At 43.4% G+C, this 7,967-nt stretch overlaps 1 long non-coding RNA gene across 1 annotated transcript in view; it reads left to right on the plus strand.

The window, feature by feature from the left end:
• LOC122560382 overlaps positions 1 to 7,527 on the plus strand; it is a 29,415-nt gene extending 21,888 nt beyond the window's left edge. The window contains exons 2-3 of the long non-coding RNA XR_006314728.1: positions 2,971 to 3,062; positions 5,727 to 7,527. This is a non-coding gene — a long non-coding RNA (uncharacterized LOC122560382). The remainder of the gene's footprint in view (positions 1 to 2,970; positions 3,063 to 5,726) is intronic.
• The last annotated feature ends 440 nt before the right edge of the window (positions 7,528 to 7,967 follow it).

Raw genomic sequence — 7,967 nt, forward strand, 5'->3', positions numbered from 1 at the left:
AAAAATAGGAATTGAATAAATGTTGTGATAATTAGTAAATGTAACTGTTGCTGTGGTGTTTTTGAATGTATATTCTGACAATCTGGGTGGCATGGTGGCTCAGTGGTTTGCACTGCTGCATCACAGCACCAGGAACCCAGGTTTAATTCCACCCTCAGGTGACTGTTCTTGCGGTATTTGCATAATATGTCTCTGCGTGGATTTCCTCTGGGTGCTGGGGTTTGCTCCCGCAGTCCAAGGTTGTGCAGGTTAGGTGGATTGGCCATGTTAAGTTGCCCATGGTGCCCATAGTGCTAAGAGTTTGTGGAAGAACTCCAAGTGTGGATTTGAACTTGTGGTGTAAAACGTTGGGATAGACCATTTTAAAAGCTATGTGGATTAGCCATGGTTAATTCAGGGTTACAAGGATGGATTGGGTCTGGCTGGGATGTTCTTCAGAGAGTCGGTGTGGACTCAGTGAGATGGATGGCCTGCTTCCACACTCTTGATGATTCTAGGTGCAACAGTACTGGTTTGCCATTAAACCAAATGTTGCTTAATCCTTTTTCCTGCACTGGAGAATACAATTTACATTAGCGCCTCGACATACGAACGACCCCGTTCACGAACAAATCGGTTTACGAACAGGATTGTACGTAAAATTTTGCTTCAACGTACATACAAAATTCAAGGTACAAACAAAGGTACGAACGCAAAAAGCCCGTGTGCGACCACGTGATTGCATTGTTCTGCTTTGCTACGCACGTTCTGAACACAAAAGCTCTCGGGCCCTGCGTGATCTCATTCAGTTCGTCTTTGGCACGCGCACTGTGAACATCATAAGAATTCTTACGCTTTTTTTTGCTTTTTGCATTAAATTAGCCCTCATTATGGCTCCCAAGAAAGTGAAAAGTGGTAGTGATAGTGGTGTTAAGAAGCCTAAACGTATTACTGTGGAAATGGAGTGAGGAATCACCCTAACAAAACTGTGACCAACAGAGCAGTGAACATTTTAAATGACAATGGGATGTCCCATTTTCAGAAAATTCTGCAACAAAGAAAACAACAAGTTTCTCTGGATTGTTTTCTTGTGACATCACCAACCTCCACGAGACAAAAAAGAGAAAAGACTCCGGAAATATCCGAACAATGGGAAAAATTGATTCAGTTTGCGAACTTTTCGTTCGCCCCGGAACGGATTAAGCTCGTAGGTCGAGGCACTATTGTATTTCTTTACCACTTTGCAACAATCAACGGTTTGAACACTTATGATGTAAGCTTGTTACAAACCTGCAGGAATGCAAAGAGTTTGTGGAAGAACTCCAAGTGTGGATTTGAACTTGTGGTGTAAAACTTTGGGATAGACCATTTTAAAAAAACCACATGGTCCTCATTTCGGTTTCCCCAAGATCTGGACTGATATTTCTCATGAAGTTCACAACAAGCTTGACAAAGAAGAGAAAATTACATTTCCAAGAAATTTAGTAGCCCAGGGCTACTGAAATATTAAATGGGCCACTGAATTTGTTATCAAGTGCATTGAAAGCGTGGGAGTGCCATGTCAGCGTACCTGTTGGGCATTTTCATCTGAAGCTCATGTTGAGATACACAGTCAAAGAAATTCCACAATGATTCATAGCATTTCTTGCACTCCATATATTTACATTGATGAATAAAGTTGTGGAGTTGTTTTACCAACTTACTCTTTCTCAGGAATTTGAAAGTCTTCACTCAGTCTGCAATGTTTTACAAGCCCAAAACCTGACCTTACCTCGACCATATTTTTCTAAGTTTGCTCATTTATCTGAGAAAGTGGATATAATCAAATATTTGTGGAAATGATTAGAGAAAGTTCTAATATCTGAGCCTTCTTAATCCTCCAACCTCATGAGCGGTGTAAATTGTACCTTCTGATGAATGCTAATCACTGTCAGATTACCACTCTGTTCCTTTTTACCTAATTTGTTCTGGAGCTTCGCACCTCTGATACAAAACTCCAAACCAGATCTCTTGAGAAATGCATAATATTCCTGTTCTGGGAATTTTCCTGCATCAACAGGAGCACAGCTGGAGGTCAACTCACACCCCAGTATCTGTCATTTTCCCAGGATTTAAAGATCCTAATGGAACTTTGACAAGCTGCAGAGAGAATGAAAGGATGTGAGGAACTTGGTGAAGGGGATAAAGGGCAGTGAAAGTGATGGGGTCACAGGTAGATGAGGGGTAGAAGCTGGCAGCTGGGTAGATGGGAAGGTGCTATGTGTGGTGGTGGGGGGTCAGATCGAGTCGAGGGTTGTGAATGGGTCATTGTGTTGGGTCAGATCTGGGTTTGCATAATTGGGGGTGCCGTCATGTCAGGACGGGGACGGCTAGGTGAGGTGTCAGCAGTGAGCCATTGGGCAGAGATCAGTTTTATAGTGACCCAGGGAGTTACAGCAAACTTTAATCTCTGTGACTTTTCATGGATAACTATTCAGAAAATGGGGAATGAAGGGGTGGTGTGCATGGCAGCGAGGGGAGGGGAGAATGGAGTGGCAAGAGAGAGGTAGCAATAATGAGTACTTTACTTTCAGTTCTGGTTTCAGCATTCTCATCTAAACTAGCTCTTTCCCACTATCTAAAGTCATTAACAAAATGGCGAGAGGATTTAGTCATAAGGGCATAAGAAATAAAAGAAAAATATGGCACATTGAACTTGATCTATTCAAGATACTGGCTGATGTTCAACCTCCACCTTTCCATTTTTACCCAATATTTCGATTCCCTTCAGCTACAAATGTCGATTCAATTAGATCATGAGCTTATCCTCAAATCCTTACCTAACAAAAATCTAGCAACTACAGCTTTAAATTTTTCAAATGAACCTCTCCCCTACTAAGCCTCAGAAGATTTCCACTATCAATTTAATGAATAAGAATCAACCCAGAACCTGTGCCACATTTCACTGCTGCAAAGTCAAAATCACTAAAGATGTGCATTATTCCTAATCAGATGTAGGTCAAGGAACTGAACAAATTGGAAAAGTCTGAAGTACCGCCAGTGACAGAAGAAAATATCTGCGTTTATGTGATGCAGATGAGGAGGTGAGTTGTGTTCCAAACATGATCCATCATATTAAATGCATTTTACCTGGGGGAAATTACGCTGAATGCCTGACAGATGGAGAAAATAATAGCCTATTGTGTGGGAGTTCCTTGGAATGAGGATGACACTTGCTCATGTAAGTCTTTTAATGTGGGGAGAGGTGTTGTGCTTGTTACTGTAAAATTCTGGCTGACTGGGAAACTCTCCCTCTCTTGTCTACACATTGGAAAGACTTACAGATTGATAAAAGTCTAAATTAGAGCAGTGCTGGAAAAGCACAGCAGGTCAGGAAGCATCTGAGGAGCAAGTGTGGAGCAGAGGATCCTGAAGGAGAACCGCTGCTGGTAGTTTTGAATCTGTAGTGTGTACTGGTTGTCCTGCTCGGATCCAAACTGTGCTGGTTTGAATATAGTCCGGAGTCCATGTGGGTTCAGTTGGCTGTGGAGGCAAGCACTGAGGAAGCAGATGTGGCTGTGGTAGCAAGTCCATTTCAGGACATGATTGAAGAGCTTCAGGGCAGGGGAAATGACATGGGGGTTGCAGTGAGAGAGAGACACTCACTGAGATTCTTGTAGAGAGAGAAGGAGAACTTCTTCAAGGTAGGCATCTTGCCCCATGGCCCAACATTTCAACTCCTCCTCCCAGTCCACCAAAGACATGCAGGTCCTGGGCCTCCTCCACCACCACTCCCTCACCACCCGACACCTGGAGGAAGAATGCCTCATGTTCCACCTCGGAACACTTCAACCCCAGGGCATCAATGTGGACTGCACCATTTTCCTCATGTCCCCTCCCCCCATCTTACCCCAGTTCAAACCTTCCAGCTCAGCACCATCCTTATGACCTGTCCTACCTGCCAATCTTCCTTCCCACCTATCCGCTCCACCCTCCTCTCTGACCTATCACCTTCATCCCCATCCCCATCCACCTATTATACTCTTGGCTACCTTCTCCCCAGCCCCACACCTCTCCCATTTATCTCTCCACCATGGAGGCTCCCTCTTTTCATTCCTGATGAAGGGCTTTTGCCCAAAAAGTCGATTTTCCTGCTCCTCGGATGCTGCCTGACCCGCTGTGCTTTTCCAGCACTGCTCTAATCTAGACTCTGATCTCCAGCATCTGCATTCCTCACTTTTGCCTTACAGATTGATAAACTGATTGACTGTGTAATGGCATACCTGTGTAATGGATAATCAACCTGTTTGGCCATGCTGTGAATGCACCACCCACAGGCATCAACTCTTGGAGTGGGCCTGGAACACTTAGAAATAGGGATACTCCCTGAAATAACTCCACGGAGGCTGATATCCCACCCCCAAGTCACCCTTTATTTACACAGAGAGAGTCCTTAACACTGATCCAGCTCACTCAGAGCCAATTCCCAGAGTGAACAGATCCTCTGACACTCCTGTTCTTTTCAGGCCTGTGTTGGGTCTCGAACCCAGAGGCTCTGGCCCAGAGGTAGGAATGCTATCATGGTGACCTAAGATTTCCTGCACGGGCTGTAAGTTAGTGCCTGCTACACATATTGCTGTTGTGGTGCTAGTGGGTGGTGTAGAGATTGTAATGAGGTCAGCCAGGTGGATCTCATAAAATATGAGTTCCCCAACTGGGGCTATTAATCTGGTCCAATCAGGGAGCCCTGGCTGACAGATAAGAACAGGAGTGTCAGAGGATCTGTTCACTCTCGGAATTGGCTCTGAGTGAGCTGGATCAGTGTTAAGGACTCTCCCTGTGCAAATAAAGGGTGACTTGGTGATGGGATATCAGCCTCCGTGGAGTTATTTCAGGGAGTATCCCTATTTCTAAGTGTTCCAGGCCCACTCCAAGAGTTGATGCCTGTGGGTGGTGCATTCACAGCATGGCCAAACAGGTTGACTATCAATCTGCAAATCCCTTCAACATGCATTTAGCAGGGATGAAAATCATGCTTGATGTAGAGTAACTCTGTTCAAGCTACTGACTTTGGCTTCTGGTTGGTGACCTGTTCAAGGTAAAAAAAACTACATGCAGCAACATGCATGTGTCAATTCTGAAGAAAGATCATTGGACTTGAAACATTAACTCTGCTTTCTCTGCACAGATAATGCCAGACTTGCTGAGTTTCTCCAGTAACGTTGATTTTTGTTTCTCCAGCATCCACAGTTCTTTGTTTTATTTTCATGCATGTGCTTTGTCTGCCCCTTGTCAGATGCCTAATGTGTTTGTGCTTTGTCTGCCTTGTTTGTCCAAGACTGAATTGAAAATGAGGACCTTTAGGGGTTCCTGAACAGTGAAAGTTTCATGCTTTGATCCAAGACCATTGGGAACTGGACAAAGACAATAAATCCATTTCACATTGGACCTGAATGCCAACAGATTTAGATTTAGATTTTACTGTCACATGTACTCAAGTACAGGAGTACAAGAGTACAGTGAAAGGTGCATAATGTTGCCACACTCGGGCCATCTCAGGTACAAAGGGAGCTAGGTACAAAAAAAACTTACGTATAAAATAGTAAGAGAAATAAAATTAAACATTACCTTAGTAGAATATGTAGAAAAATTTAAAAATAAGGTCATGGTTAACATTAAAGTCTTTCTAAATGTAAACTAGATACTCAAGAGATTAAATTAGAAGTTCAGCAGTCTTTGATGAATCCTCTGCTTATCTCACTCTCTAGGAGGCCTCAGCAGCCTGTTCTTGATGTCACCACCACAGATATTTTGAAGACCTCCCTCACCACTCAGTCTTCCCCCGTTGGGCCTCGATGCTATCGTTGCTGCTGATGCTACCACCTACTGGATCTCCACCTGCTTCCGGAGCATGCCTGGGCAGGGCCCACTCATACGTCGAGCCAAGTCACCGCCACGAGCTGTCGAGATACCAGGCCAAGAATCTCGCTGAAGCACTGAGAGACCGGGCTGTCACACAGCCACGAATCACTGAGAGACCGGGCTGTCATACCGTCAAAAACTGCCAAGAGACTGGGCTGTCATACAACCATGAACCGCCGAGAAACCGGGTTGTCTACCACCATGAGCTGCCGAGAGACTGAGCTGTCATACAGCCATGAACTGCCGAGAGACCACATGTATACTCACACAGCAGACATGAGAAATAGAAATCTAATCATTTTTGCATGCTACTTCCTATCCAGACTTAGTAACATGAGACCTTTATGTGGATATAGTCTTCTGTGATCAAAATGTGTTTTAATCTGACCACACACCATAGCTACCAGGCGATTTCTTCCTCAAATCCGAGCGTGGAAGCTGAACAGAGATCAGGTGAAATCCAAGCCCTACCAACTTTAATAAAAGCCTAATTAATGTCATGCATTGACCAGTTTGCTGTGATCATATTCTCCCATGGGTTTACAATTCTGGCCTTTCTGACCTTAGCAAATTAGATAGGTGAGTTAATAGTCAATTTTGCTATGGTCTAGGGGAAAGAAAATGTTAAATCGACAGCATGCCTCCACTTCCCACGCAGGATTATCTTTCAACTTGACCAATCCACCCACAATGTAGTGGTCAGAAAGGCAGCTCCAGTCATCCTATGCACCATAATTAATATTAGAATGCTATTTACACACTGAACAAAGTACAAATGCAATTGTACACTATGCTTTAAAACAAAGGTTGAAAGAAAGGGCATAGCAAGCATTTGTAAATTGATAAATTATCACCATTTGTAATCTCTATTCTATGTTGGAAGAGTTATCCTTTGGCTTATTAATCATGAGAAAACTGAATTCCCCTTGCAGCTTTCAAAACATTAATTTATCATACACCACTGTGTTTACAAGATGCAAGTCAGGTTTCTGTTTCTGGGGAGGAACAAATTCAATAACTGCACATATAATAAAGAAATATCTGGGCCATTCTGGATTTAAAATTCTTTTGTGTAGCTGTGTGATTCTATGAAAGCTTAGCACTCATTTTGTGCAACTTATAATGGCATCAGCCACTTCTTGCACATTCTAGGCAGTGCTCACTGAGGAGAGGAAAAGACAGTTTGAATCAATGCTATCTTGATGCCATATAGGGCACCTGACTGTTGTGTTGCCAGGATCCCTAATTTGGGAAAAAATAGTCCCAGCAATTAACTTGATGATCACATTGCAAACAGCAAACATTCTTGTAGCATGTTAGGCCCAGCCAGAGCACCATTTAAAGGTCCACTTACTCAAATTCTACCAATGGTGATTTTTAAGAGTTTAGGTGATATCTGGGTGTCTGGAGGTAATTTCAGCATGTCTGCAGGTCCTGAGATGAGTCCCGGTTTTGTCAGAGTGTTGCTTCACCCTCTTAAAATGAGGGCTGATGTAATTTGTCTATAATATGTTTTTTATTTTACTAGATGTGACATTGGTGATAATGTTTATGGTATCTCTTGCAATACAAGAAACTGGGTGTACATATCATTGTATTAAACAATCCATTAGACATTGATACATCGAACTATTTTATGCAAAAGAAACTGCCGACACATAACTGTTAGCTTACAACAAAGCGGCACATTTCCAGTTCCACATCATGCTTCAAGTGATCAGAGGAAAGAGGGAGTATGAGATCTTTATTCCCTCAGATAATGTGCTACAGTGATGATATCTTAAGCATGTCTCTTAGCTGTTGTGGTTCAGTTCACCAAGCTGGGAATCTGTGTTGCAGACGTTTCATCCCCTGTCTAGGTGACATCCTCAGTGCTTGGGTGCCTCCTGTGAAGCGCTTCTGTGATGGTTCCTCCGGCATTTATAGTGGTTTGTCTCTGCCGTTTCCGGTTGTCAGTTCCAGCTGTCCGTTGCAGTGGCCGGTATATTGGGTCCAGGTCGATGTGCTTATTGATTGAATCTGTGGATGAGTGCCATGCCTCTAGGAATTCCCTGGCTGTTCTCTGTTTGGCTTGTCCTATAATAGTA

Source organism: Chiloscyllium plagiosum, chromosome 21, assembly GCF_004010195.1.
Source record: "Chiloscyllium plagiosum isolate BGI_BamShark_2017 chromosome 21, ASM401019v2, whole genome shotgun sequence".
NCBI classification, from domain to species: domain Eukaryota; kingdom Metazoa; phylum Chordata; class Chondrichthyes; order Orectolobiformes; family Hemiscylliidae; genus Chiloscyllium; species Chiloscyllium plagiosum.